The sequence below is a fragment of the Triticum urartu genome, chromosome 2A, assembly GCF_056163025.1.
Source record: "Triticum urartu cultivar PI428250 chromosome 2A, HENAU_Tu73, whole genome shotgun sequence".
NCBI lineage: Eukaryota > Viridiplantae > Streptophyta > Magnoliopsida > Poales > Poaceae > Triticum > Triticum urartu.
The window spans coordinates 330,514,401-330,529,197 of record NC_141874.1 but is presented as its reverse complement, the minus strand read 5'-3'; positions in this window follow the sequence as shown (position 1 = coordinate 330,529,197).

Sequence of the window (14,797 nt, the reverse complement as noted above, 5' to 3'; positions counted from 1 at the left end):
AGCCTCCCAAATTGCCATGTCAAACCTCTAACCCACCATGTCCTAGCAAACCGTTGATTGGCTATGTTACCGCTTTGCTCAGCCCCTCTTATAGCATTGCTAGTTGCAGGTGAAGATTGGAGGCCGTTCCTTGTTGGAACATTTATTTACTTGTTGGGATATCATTATATTGCTATGTTATCTTAATGCATCTATATACTTGGTAAAGGGTGGAAGGCTCGGCCTCTCGCCTAGTGTTTTGTTCCACTCTTGCCGCCCTAGTTTCCGTCATATCGGTGTTATGTTCCCGGATTTTGCGTTCCTTACGCGGTTGGGTTATAATGGGAACCCCTTGATAGTTCGCCTTGATTAAAGCTTTTCCAGCAATGCCCAACCTTGGTCTTACCATTTGCCACCTAGCCTCTTTTTCCCATGGGTTTCCAGAGCCTGAGGGTCATCTTATTTTAACCCCCCCCCCCGGGCCAGTGCTCCTCTGAGTGTTGTCCAAACTAGAGTCCTGTGCAGTGCCCCCTCGGGGAAACTCGAGGTTTGGTTTTAGTTGTATGGAGCGCTCATCTGAGTGTGCCCTGAGAAAGAGATATGTGCAGCTCCTATCGGGATTTGTCGGCACATTCGGGCGGTGTTGTTGGTCTTGTTTTAACCTGTCGAAGTGTCTTGAAGAACTGAGATACCGAGTCTGATCGGAACGTCTTGGGAGGAGGTCTATTCCTTCGTTGACCGTGAGAGCTTGTCATGGGCTAAGTTGGGACTCCCCTGCAGGGATTTGAACTTTCGAAAGCCATGCCCACGGTTATGGGAAGATGGGAATTTGTTAATGTCCGGTTGTAGATAACTTGAACCTTAACTTAATTAAAATGAATCAACTGGGTGTGTTACCGTGATGGCCTCTTCTCGGCGGAGTCCGGGAAGCGGACACGGTGTTGGAGTAATGTTTGCGCAGGTTGTTCTCTAGTTTCTCGCTCGCGCTTTGCCTCCTCTTCTCGCTCTCTTTTGCGAATAAGTTGGCCATCATATTTTGCTAGTCGCTTGCTGCAGCTCCACATAATTACCTTGCCATACCTATAAGCTTAAATAGTCTTGATCGCGAGGGTGCGAGATTGCCGAGTCCTTGTGGCTCACAGATTACTATTACACCAGATGCAGGGCCTGATGATTCCGCTCCAGGTGACGCGCTTGAGCTCAAGTGGGAGTTCGACGAAGACTCTCAACGTTACTATGTTTCCTTTCCTGATGATCAGTAGTGGTGCCCAGTTGGGGGTGATCGGGACCGTTGTCGCATGTTGGGTTCTCTTTTATTTTGGCGCCGTAGTCGGGCCATGAGTGTTTGGATGATGTAATGTTATTTATGTACTTGATTGACGTGGCGAGTGTAAGCCAACTATGTTATCTTCCCTTTATTATTTATATTACATGGGATGTTGTGAAGATTGCCTAACTTGCGACATATGCCTTCAATGCGATTATGCCTCTAAGTCGTGCCTCGACACGTGGGAGATATAGTCGCATCGAGGGTGTCACACCGCGCTCCAACTGACGGTCGACGGCAGCAATGAGGGGGGAGAGACGGTGCTCTGGGCCGGCTCTGCCAAGCCGGAAACCTTGGGTGGCATGTTCTACCCGTTCTTCCAGCACATCGTCTTCGTGGGGCTGGTCCCCCTTTCTCCGACTTCTTCTATGCCATTCTTCGCCACTACAAGCTCCATGCCCTCCATCTTCACCCCAACTCCGTACTCCTCCTGTCAATCTTTGCTTTTTACTGTGAGGCGTTTCTATGGGTGATGCCTTCCGTGGCGCTGCTCCGCCACTTCTTCTACCTTCAGATTAATGGCACCCAGTGCTTTGGGTGTCCCACCTTCATCACGACCAATGGTAGCAACGCGATCTCGCGGGCCGGGAAGAAGGTGGAGGATTTCAGGAACAAGTGGATCTTCATGGATGCCATGTGCTCTCACCCCGGCTGGTGCTGTCGACCTCACAGCCAAGGCCCCTCTAAGGGTGGGCTCGCGAGAATCTCACCGATCCCAGGATAGAGCTAGTACTGGAGAAGATGACGGCAGACCTGAAGACTGACAATCCAAAGGCGGAGAAGCTGACATGGGCCATGATCGTCAAGGAATTCCTGACACAGCGCCTGGCTCCGCTCCACGCGGGCTCGCGCCCCCTATGGAAGTTCAGGGGCGCAGAAGACGACCTCCGACTGCGTCCAGATGACTTGTCCAAGGAGGAGCTGCACAAGATCGTGCGAGCCCTGCTCGAGAAGGACCAGGGTTGCCCCCCGGACTCCCATCTCCCACTGTATCACCGCCCGGATGGGGAGAAGATCGCCAATGCCATGCCCGTCTTCGACGAGCGCGGGCTCGTACCTCTAGAGCCCTCCCGGCTCCCGGGGTCCCCGGTGCCGTGTCCTTCGGCGAGTACGACCAAGTGGAGGGGGTGGACTCGAAGGAAGCCTAGGAAGGGGCGGGGGAGACCTCTCCCCCATGTCAGATCGATCTCCTCCACATCCTTTCTGACGATGATGACTCTGGCGAGCACCCGGTCCGGGAGTCCCCGTACTCTATCGGGGTCACCACGAGATCCAGGGGCACCCATCCGAAGGAGCTGAAGCTGGGGGTCCTGAAGAAGAGCAGGTCGGCGCTGCTGTCCCGAGGCGACGCCCCTGCCTCGCCGCCATCCGTCGCCATTTCGGAGCCGGCCGTGCGCCCTTTTGCCCCTGAGGGCATGATGGCTCCCATGCCCACATAGCTCATGGGCCTCGCGCTCCTGAAGAGGCCGAGGGATTACGTCGCCATGGACTAGTTAGCGTGCCGTCTTGTCTTGGTTTCTTGATCTCATCGTAGTGTCTTGATGCTTCCCTCTTGTACGGCTAGGCCAGCGCCGGTGGTGAAGAAGAAGGACTTGGCTAGGACCACCGAGGCCCCGTGGCTGTGCCTCCTCTGGCGCAGAAGGATGGGGCTAGCCCGTGCACTCCCGCGGTTGGGTCATCCTCCCGAGGCTCATCCTTAGGAGGAAGCGAACTCTGTGGCCAGGCTGACTCTGGAGGCGCCCGTCCTCAGCTCTCCTGCGGAGGTTCTGAAGGCCTCGGAGCCCCCGGCCTTTTCTACTGATGCCGCTTCACCTATCCTGGCGCCGGCACCGCTTCCTCCCTCGTCCATCACGCTGCCGAACCGCGGCTCTTCTGCCGCGCCTGATGCTCTAGAGGAGGATCTTTCCGCGTTGAACCAGCTTCACTTCGACCTTCAGGGCGCCGACTAGTGCCTGCCGTCAGGACGTGAGGAGCTGATCTCAGGATGGCTCCTGGCTGACACATCCGTCAGGGCGGCCTGGTGCCAGGCCATGGCAGCCTCAGAGGAGGGCAAACAGGCTGCCGGCCTGGCCTCAGCCACCCGTGACGTGGCGGTGAAGGATGTCGAGGCTGTCGAGGAGCGCTGCCGAGTGGCGGAGGCTGAGATGAAGACCCTCTGCGACAGGCAAGCCACTGAGGGTCGTCAGGGCGAGGCACAGGAGGAGGGGCTGAAGGCCCGGGAAGCTGTAGTCGCCAACAGTGACACCGAGCTAGAGCAAGCGACGCAAGAGTAGGCCACGTAGCGCGACCGCCTGGAGAAGTTGAAGAGGGAGGTGGAGGCGGAGAAGGGCCAACTGGAGGTGAAGGCGAAACTCCTTGACGAGAGGTGTGCCGCCTTTGATTCCCTAGAGTAGAGGTCCCGCGGGTGCTGCAAGATCTCTACGGGAGGGAGCTGAAGGAGCCGCTGGTGACTGCGGAGGAAGGCCCCACCGAGATGCTCGCCCAACTTGTCACGGTGCTCGAGGGCGTTGTTGTTGGGGTCTACCCTATGGTGGAAGGAGAAGCCCGCGCGCTCTCCACCTCGGCTGTGACGCGCGTGTTCAGCCACCTCCATCTTCGCGACCCCAGCTTCGACCTTGGAGCCTTCCTTGAGCCTATGGACCTGGAGCACTGCGCCACCGCTGCCAAAGCCGTGAAGGACCAGGTGGAGGCCCTTTTGTGGAAGTTCCTCACCATAGACCCCGCGACCACGGCTGATGGCGCCATTGACCCTACATCCACGTCTGACGGCACGGGCAACAGCGACGTTGTTGATGACAGGGCACTCCTTGCGGGCAATGGCAGCGCCCAAGGCTGAAGAAGAAGCTTGATGGCGGCACTCCTCTCTATTTTATTTCCTGCAACATGCATCGTGCCTCGTGGAGGCGTAAAAATTTATATGCTTGGCACCTTTTAGAGACGGTATGTATTGTAATAATTTGCTAGGATTTTGCGATTTCCTCCCCATTTGTTTTAATGTTCTGCATCGGTAGGGCCCGACCCCACGCGTACCTCAGCCGCCGTTGGGTCGTTCGGATCGCCAGGACGAGACCATGGGGTGAGGGGCTATGTGACCAGTTAGGCTCCTGAGTCGCGATGCTCAGGAGTCCCCCTTGACGTACGAACAACCCTATGGAAGGAGATGCAAGAGTAGGCTTTAGAGTTCTGCGTCGGCAGGGCCCGGCCCCGCGCGTACCTCAGCCACCGTCGGGTCGTCCAGATCACCAGGACGAGACTAGGGGTGAGGGGCTACGTGACCAGTTAGGCTTCTGAGTCACGATGCTTAGGAGTCCCCCTTGACGTACGAGCAAACCTTCATGCCTTTCCTTGCCAAGGTCCCGCTCGGGAGGGGCGCGTAGAGACTAGGTCCCAGGGACCTGGCAAGGCGGTGTATGCTAGGCGTGACCTGAGCGTAGCCCGTGTGCCCAGCCCACTCGCGCGACTCTCCCAAAGGGAAAGCATTGCGGTGATGCTAAACACTGAGCCCGGTGGCTCCCTGAGGTAGTTGCGGCCCTGGGGCCGCCCTCAGTTGTTTATCACCAGCGCGGAGCATGGCTCTTCCACACTTGGATGGGCATAGCCGCTCCTTGACTGTGTCGACTGCCAGCGTGGAGAATGGTGCTTCCACTACTGCGTGGGAGGGGGCTCCCTCTGAGTGTAGCCCCTGGGGTGTGTACAGCCCTGCCCTGACACGTGGCTTGCATGGCAGGGCTAGAGGAGGTGTGTATGGGCACTCGTGAGCCAGCGCGGGACTCATGAGGCCCTACCTCAAGGAGGATTGCACCTGAATTGGATCTCTGAACACTTGTGATAAACCTGCAAGATGGTTAGGCAACCCACGTCGAGTGAATCTCCTGAGGTTATCGCATGAGAAGGCCGAACAACAACGACCCCAGGAGGTGACGTGAACACGACCGGCCCACCAGATAGAGCTCAGTCGGTGGGTTTTTCAACGCTACTGGGATGGACCTGAGCACAGACGCCATGCCCAGTCTTCTCATGCGAAGGTCCTGAAGAAAAATAGTCAGCGCGCGGCTCCTGTGGTGATGAGGCACCGGGTCGCGCACACGAGCTTATCCGCCCATGATTAGCTCATGCGACGGCAAGGCACCAATGACCATGGGAGGTGACGAACACGGGATTTGGCCCGTGAGCCAGAGCTCAGCCTCTTGGATTTAGCGACGCTGCAGGGACGGACTCGAGCACAGACGCCGTGCCCGCCCTTAATCATGAGGCGGTCGTGGGTGGGTGAGGGAGTCCTGGATTAGGGGTCTCCGAACAGCCGGACTATATCCTTTGGCCGGACTGTTGGACTATGAAGATACGAGATTGAAGACTTCGTCCCGTGTCCAGATGGGACTCTCCTTGGCGTGGAAGGCAAGCTAGGCAATACGGATATGTATATCTCCTTCTTTGTAACCGACCTTCTGTAACCCTTGCACCCTCCTGTGTCTATATAAACCGGAGGGTTTTAGTCCGTAGGACAACATACAATCATACCATAGGCTAGCTTCTAGGGTTTAGCCTCTCTGATCTCGTGGTAGATCAACTCTTGTACTACTCATATTATCAAGAATAAATCAAGCAGGACGTAGGGTTTTACCTCCATCAAGAGGTCCCGAACCTGGGTAAAACATCGTGTCCCCTGCCTCCTGTTACCATCCGCCTTAGACGCACAGTTCGGGACCCCCTACCCGAGATCCGCCGGTTTTGACACCGACATTGGTGCTTTCATTGAGAGTTCCTCTTTGTCATCATCATTAGGCTTGATGGCTCCTTCAATCATCGATAGCGATGCAGTCCAGGGTGAGACTTTTCTCCCCGGACAGATCTTTCTATTCGGTGGCTTTGCACTGCGGGCCAACTCGCTTGGCCATCTGGAGCAGATCGAGAGTTACGCCCCTGGCCACCAGGTCAGGTTTGGAAGCTTAAACTACATGGTTGATATCCGCGGAGACTTGATCTTCGACGGATTCGAGCCCCTGCCTAGTGCGCCACACGATCATGATGAGCATGATTTAGCTCTGCCATCGGACAGTGTTCGGGAGATCGCGCCGGTAACCGCTCCAACCCTCAATTCGGAGCCAGTTGCGCCATCCATGGACAGGTGGATAGACACCGCCACGGAGGCCGTATCCTCAGCGGCGATCGAGCCGAGTATCGTCCTTACCCTACACGAGAGCCATGATGACAAGCTGCCAGATCCTTCCCCGGCCACGGACTCTGAACCGCCTGCGCCCGTGCCTATCGAATCCGACTGGGCGACGATCATGGAGTTTACCTCTGCGGATATCTTTCAGCACTCGCCCTTCGGCGACATACTGAACTCATTAAGGTCTCTCTCCTTGTCAGGAGAGTCCTGGCCGAACTATGTCCGGCAGGATTGGGATGCGGATGACGAAGAAATTCGCCGCCCACCCACCACCCACTTAGTAGCCACTGTCGATGCTTTGACCGACATGCTCGACTTTGACTCTGAAGACATCGACGGCATGGACGACGATGCAGGAGGCAAACAAGAACCACTGCCCACAGGGCACTGGACAGCCACCTCATCATATGACATATATATGGTGGACACACCCAAAGAAGGCAATGGCGATGGGACAGCGGAGGATGACCCCTCCAAGAAGCAACCCAAGCGCCGACGACAGCGGCGCCGCTCTAAGTCTCGCCAAAGCAAAAGCGGTCACATCGGCACAGGAGATAATAGCACTCCGGACAGTGCCGAAGACGACAACAATCCCCTCCAGCAAGATTTAGGGCAGGAGGATGGAGAAGCCAGCCCTCCCGAAAGAGCGGCAGATGGAGAGGCGGAGGATGATAATTACATGCCTCCCTCCGAAGACGAGGCAAGACTCGACGATGACGAATTCGTCGTGCCTGAGGATCTCGTCGAACAAGAGCGCTTCAAGCGCCGGCTTATAGCCACGGCAAATAGCCTTAAGAAAAAGCAACAGCGGCTTCAAGCTGATCAAGACTTGCTAGCTGACAGATGGACTAAAGTCCTTGCGGCTGAGGAATATAAACTCGAACGCCCCTCCAAGAGTTACCCAAAGCACAGGTTGCTACCCCGACTGGAGGAGGAAGCACCAAAACGTACATCTCCAGCGTATGACGCGGCTAATCGGCCACCTCGTGGCCGCGACAAAGAGGCATTCCAGCCAAAAGCTCAGCCCGCACCCCGACGCCACTCAAATAAAAATGTCAAGGCATGGGGAAATATGCCACACCTGCGAGACGTATTGGAGGACAAAGCAAAACACGCAAGATCGATCTACGGATCACGAGGGCGCGCCACTATGTGAGACGATAACCATCACGCCGGATACAGTAAAAGTAAATCCGGCTGGGCCGAACACAGCGGACAAGACTCATTCGAGCTGCGTCGTGATATAGCCCTCTACAAAGGTGTTGCACACTCCCTATGCTTCAAAGATGAACATGGATCACCAAATCCAAGAGGGTTTCAAACCCGTAAATATCGAATCATACGACGGCACAACAGATCCTATGGTATGGATTGAGGACTTCCTCTTGCACATCCACATGGCCCGCGGTGATGATCTACACGCCATCAAATACCTCCCACTCAAGCTCAAAGGACCAGCTCGGCATTGGCTCAACAGCTTGCCAGCAGAGTCCATTGGCTGTTGGGAAGATCTGGAAGCCGCATTCCTCGACAACTTCCAGGGCACTTATGTGCGACCACCAGATGCCGATGACTTGAGCCACATAATTCAGCAGCCAGAGGAATCGGCCAGGCAATTCTGGACATGGTTCCTGACAAAGAAAAATCAAATCGTCGACTGTCCGGATGTAGAGGCCCTAGCAGCTTTTAAGCACAACATCGGCGACGAATGGCTCGCCTGGCACCTTGGCCAGGAAAAGCTGAAATCTATGGCAGCCCTCACGACACTCATGACCTGCTTTTGCGCGGGAGAAGACAGCTGGCTGGCTCGCAGCAATAACATATCAAAGAACCATGGTACTTTGGATACCAAGGATGGCAATGGCAGGTCACGTAGCAACAAACACAAGCGCAACATCAACCACGACAATACCGAGGATACGGTAGTCAATGCCGGATTCAAAGGCTCTAAACCCGGTCAGTGGAAAAAGCCATTCAAAAGAAGCACTCCGGGCCCGTCCAGTTTGGACCGTATACTCGATCGCTCGTGTCAAATACACGGCACCCCCTACAAGCCAGCCAACCACACCAACAGGGATTGTTGGGTGTTCAAGCAGGCCGGCAAGTTAAATGCCGAAAACAAAGATAAGGGGTCACATAGTGATGACGAGGAGGAGCCCCGGCCGCCGAACACCGGAGGACAGAAGAGGTTCCCCCCACAAGTGCGGACGGTGAACATGATATACGCAACCCACATCCCCAAGAGGGAGCGAAAGCGTGCGCTAAGGGACGTATATGCGTTGGAGCCAGTCACCCCAAAGTTCAACCCATGGTCCTCCTGTTCGATCACCTCCGGTCGCAGGGACCAGCCCACTAGTATCTGTCATGGCGGATTCGCCGCACTGGTCCTAGACCCAATCATTGACGGATTTCACCTCACTCGAGTCCTTATGGACGGCGGCAGCAGCCTGAACCTGCTTTATCAGGACACAGTGCACAAAATGGGTATAGACCCCTCAAGGATCAAACCCACAAAAACGACTTTCAAAGGCGTCATACCAGGTGTATAGGCCCATTGCACAGGCTCAGTCACACTGGAAGTGGTCTTCGGATCCCCGGATAACTTCCGAAGCAAGGAGTTAATCTTCGATATAGTCCCGTTCCGCAGTGGCTATCATGCACTGCTCCGGCGAACCGCATTTGTGAGATTCAATGCGGTACCGCATTATGCATACCTCAAGCTCAAGATGCCAGGACCTCGGGGTTCATCACAGTCAATGGAAACACAGAACGCTCTCTTCGCACGGAGGAGCACACTGCGACCCTCGCAGCAGAAGTGCAAAGCAGCCTCTTAAGGCAATCCACTAGTTCGGCGATTAAGGACCCGGACACCTTCAAGCGCGCTCGGAGTAATCGGCAACAAGACCGCCTGGCACGTTCCGAGCTTGCATAGCAATGCGGCCCCCACCCCAGTCCTAGCCAAATGGAAAAATCCGTGCCACCTGTACATAATTACGCATTGAAAATACCATGGGCACAGGTGGGGAGGGGGGCACGACTACGGCACTGCCCCAAGACGCGGCTCAAACGCACTAGGGGCTTCCCGCTTTGTTATTTTTCACTCTTTCAGGACTTTAATCTCTGGAAGCCCTATCCTGCAGTACGGTTGCCGGACACACGATGCAACAACCAAGGAGGCAGAAAGCTACATCGCACCACGTAACTCCTAGGTGGTCTCTGATAACGAGTGAAATACCTGCTTTAAATACCATTCCTCAGCTCGCCCTTGGAGGGGACATGTCCAATTGTCCTACTTTTTGCTTATCGCACTACTTGTATCATTCTGCTTCGACGCACCTTTTTGAATAAACAATGCATAGCACTAGACTAATATCGCATTCTCTATTCTTCTTATATATATATATGTCCATTCATGACATTCAGCACCCATACACTCTGGTATGGCCAATACGCCAGGGGCTTAAGCATACCCCCATACCACATAATACAGCATGAGAAGTCCAAACACTTTCAACAGTGCGACACCCTGAACTTATAGAATTATATGCATCAGCTCTGAATCATGTCTTGGGTCAATATTTGGGTTTGCCCGGCCCCCATGTTTTGGTACCTTACGTTCCGCTATATTGGCTAAGGTAGCACTGGGAGAACTACTGCGATTGTGCCCCGGTTCATGTGAGCTAAGCACCTCAGTAGAGAAACCTAAAACTGACTGTCATGATAAGGCGAGAGATGGTCGCTGTTCGAGAGGTCCCGAGTCCCTAAAGACTTATGCCGCTTAGAGCGAGGAGTCGGCTTTGTCCGGCTTAAGGCGTGTATAGCGCCCTGAATTCGGCCTTCCGAATACTAGGGGCTTCGCCAAAATTTAAAATTGTAGACTTCTATGGCTAAGTGAGAGTGATAAAGCATTATAGTCTGATTGCCTTGTTCGTTGTGCTGAGCACCTCCCTCGAAGGACCAAAAAATGGGAAAAGGAGTGCTCAGGTTTATCCCGAACACCCCAGCACTCGTGGCATGGGGGCAGAAGCCGATGACTAGCCATCTCTCAGATTTGATATACAGCCGCACAGAAGGTAATATTTTAAATTCAAACAAGCGTTGCATAGCGCATATGAACAAGTTTTCATAATACAGGATCACACGAGCAAGTTCATTCAAAAATTACATCCTTCGCACACTCATCCACCACAAGACGGGCACCCTTCAGGACACCCTCATAATACATTTCGGGGTGGCGATGCTCCTTGCCCTGCGGCGGCCCCTCCTTCACCAGCTTCTCAGCATCCATCTTGGCCTAGTGCACCTTTGCACGGGCAAAAGCCCGGCGGGCACCTTCGATACAGACGGACCGCTTGATGACTTCCAGCCATGGGCAGGCATCCACAAGCCGCCTCACCAGGCCGAAGTAGCTGTTGGGAAGGGAGTCGCCAGGCCACATCCGGACTATAAAGCCCTTCATGGCCTGCTCGGCCGCCTTGTGCAGCTCGACTAGTTGCTTCAGCTGGTCGCTCATAGGCATCGGGTGTTCGGTCCCAGTATACTGAGACCAGAACAACTTCCCCGTCGAGCTTCCCTCCTCGGCCTGGTAATATTTCGCGGCATCCGACACGCTGCGGGGCAAATCTGCGAATGCTCCTGGAGAGCTCCGGACTCGGGTAAGTAACAAGTAATTTACTTTCACATGCTTGCTTTGCATATTGAATGCCTTACCTGACACTATCTTCCTCATCGCCTCAATCTCCTGGAAGGCCTTTTGGGCTTCAGCCTTGGCATTCTTTGTGCTCTCGAGGGCTGCGGCAAGCTCGAACTCTCGCGTCTTCGAGTCAAGCTCCAAAGCCTCGTGCTTCTTCACGAGAGCCTGGAGCTCTTTCTGCACCTCGCCCACCCGTGCCTCTTGCTTTTCCCGCTCGGTGCGCTCCTTGGCCGCTTTGTTTTCGGCCTCGGACAACGCTTGCTTCAGGGTCGCCACTTCGGTCGTGGCCCCTGGCACATTCATGATGATCCTGTCATTTTGCAACCACATTTTCTTTTATATATACACAAGGTATTACTTACCTTTGTTCTCCTCAAGCTGCCTCTTGGCAAGGCCGAGCTCTTTCTCGGACCCCTCGAGGTCCTGCTTCAGTGCGATGACCTCCGCAGTCAGTGCGGCAGAGGTCAGCAGCGAAGCCTGCATACGCATACAAACATACTTATATTAAACTCCTGTAGATATTATTTGATCCTCTATTCGGCTTTTCTTTATGAACACCAAACAGAGCATCAGGAGCTACTGTCTATGCAGTAATATTTTTCCTATATTTTAAATACTTACCTCAAAGCCTGTTAGAAGGCTAGTACAGGCTTCACTCAGTCCGCTCTTGGCAGACTGAACCTTCTTGATCACTGCACTCATAACAGTGCGGTGCTCTTCGTCGATGGAAGCGCCGCGAAGCGCTCCCAGCAGGTTGTCCGCTGCCTCTAGATGGACAGAGGTCACTGGCACGGGCGGCTTGCCCCTTTTGGAAGGGAGCCGCCTGCCTGAGTCCGGAACCACTGGAGGTTCCGGTGTGGTGTTCGGCTGAGAGCCGAACTTGGAGCCCCCGGGAGCCTTGCTCCCTTTGCTCCTAGAGTCCGGAAGGTCCCCTTGAGGCACCTCCGGGACTGTCTCCCCCTGGCTCGGTGCCCCTTGAGACAATACCTTGGCATTGTCCGTAGGGAAAGGAGAGGAGGCGGTTGGAAGTGTATCACTATTCATGTCCGACGAGTCCAAGGAACCGTCCGACGATGGTACATCGATATGGGCTTGGGGCGGACTACATAATCATATTCGACGTTAGGAGAAGAAGTGCGACTAAGGTATGCTATGAGTTACTCTGGTATCCGAATACTTATGACTTCGCCAGGGGCTTGGCCCTGAGCAGCCACTCGTCTTTGTCGTCGGCGGCAGTGGTGGAGCAGTCCGGAAGGAGAGTCCTTCCCTTCTTGGACCCTTCGGCCTCCCCAGTTGGGGCGGCCTTCCTTTTCTTGTCTCCCCCGGCTGGAGGGGGAGAATCTTCATCTTCCTTCTCCTCGTTTTCACGGGAGGAGTGCGTCTCGATGTTATCAAACGATGAGTCCGATACCACCTAGCGCCGGGAGCTCTTTCGGGTTCCCTTGGCCTTCTTCTTGGTCTTCTCCGGCACCTCATAAGGAGCCGGAGTCCGCATCTCCGTCAGGAGAGCGTCCGCAGGGTCTTCGGGCAGAGGGGCCGGACAGTTAATCTGCTCCGATGTCTCCACCCAGTCCTGTCAAAGGCATGTGAGCTCAGACTCCGCACATGGTTAAACTGTGGGAAATAAATATCCTACCAGATGTAAAGAACTTACCGAATTCGCAGTGCGCTTCGCGCTTAGCCCGCGGTCCTCGGTAAGAGAAGGAGGGACCTCGGCGCCCTTGAACAGCACCCTCCAGACGTCCTTATGCGTCGGGTCAAAGAGCTCGTGTAGAGTCTGGTGCTGGGCCGGGTCGAACTCCCATAAGTTGAAATCCCGTTGATGACACGGGAGGATCCGGCGGAAGAGCATGACCTGGACTATGTTGACAAACTTGAGTTTCTTGCTTATCATGTTCCGGATACACTTCTGGAGTCCGTCCAGCTCCACCGATGAACCCCAGGACAGGCCCTTCTCCTTCAAGGAAGTGAGCCGCGTGGGGATTCCAGATCGAAACTCGGGGGCCGCCGCCCAGTTGGTGTCGCGCGGCTCGGTGATGTAGAACCACCCCGATTGCCACCCCTTTATGGTCTCCACGAAGGAGCCCTTGAGCCATATAATGTTGGGCATTTTGCCCACCATGGCTCCGCTGCATTCCGCTTGTTGGCCGCCCACCACCTTCGGCTTGATATTGAAGGTCTTCAGCCACATGCCGAAGTGGGGCCGGATGCGGAGGAAAGCCTCGCACACGACGATGAACGCCGAGATGTTGAGGATGAAATTCGGGGCCAGATCATGAAAGTCCAGCCCATAATAGAACATGAGGCCGCGTACGAATGGATGGAGGGGAAACCCCAGTCCGCGAACGATGTGGGGGAGGAAAACCACCCTTTCGTGAGGTTCTGGGGTAGGGACGACCTGCCCCGCGGCTGGCAGCCGGTGCGCGATATCCGCGGCTAAGTATCCGGCTCCACATAGCTTTTTGATGTGTCCCTCCATGACGGAGGAGGCCATTCACCTGCCTTCCGCTCCGGACATGTTTGGAGAGAGTTGAGGAGAAGGATGTGGACTTGGGCGTTGGATCTCGAGTGCGCGAGAATGGATGAGCAAGGAGGAAGAAGGTGTGGGTAGAAAAAGGTGAGACCTTATCCCTTTATAAGGGCGGACGAAACTATGCGCCCCCACTAGCCTGGTAAAACTCGCTTGTCCCCCAAGCGCCGTAATTGGTGGCACGGTTGGGTTACCCACGCCCGTATTTATGAGAATGCCGTAATAAGGGGAACACAATCTCTGCTTTGACAAGACGTGTCAAGATGTGCGGGGCTGGTTAAAGAAAAACGGTTCAAATAATTACCGGGCCGTGGCGTGATGTCATGCTGCCGAAACATGTCGGCAGATTAGATTTGTGGAAATATTATTCTCTCTACGGTGGTATGTGGAACTTATTTTGCAGGGTCGGACACTATCCTTGTATTCAAACTCTTCCGTGGTGTATTCGGAGGAGGAACCCGCCTTGCAATGCCGAAGACAACACTGCGCGCCTGACTCATCGTCATTGAAGCTTGGTTCAGGGGCTACAGAGGGAGTCCTGGATTAGGGGGTCTCCGGACAGCCGGACTATATCCTTTGGCCGGACTGTTGGACTATGAAGATACGAGATTGAAGACTCCGTCCCGTGTCCGGATGGGACTCTCCTTGGCGTGGAAGGCAAGCTAGGCAATACGGATATGTATATCTCCTCCTTTGTAACCCTAGCCCCCTCCGATGTCTATATAAACCGGAGGGTTTTAGTCCGTAGGACAACATACAATCATACCATAGGCTAGCTTCTAGGGTTTAGCCTCTCTGATCTCGTGGTAGATCAACTCTTGTACTACTCATATTATCAAGAATAAATCAAGCAGGACATAGGGTTTTACCTCCATCAAGAGGGCCCGAACCTGGGTAAAACATCGTGTCCCCTGCCTCCTATTACCATCCGCCTTAGACGCACAGTTCAGGACCCCCTACCCAAGATCCGCCGGTTTTGACACCGACAGTGGGTTTGCAAGTGCATACAACGATCATGTCAATGAAGTGCCGGACAGGCAGATGATAATCATGAAATAACTCATGGAAGGAGGTAAGCCAGTTCTAATAGATGCAAAG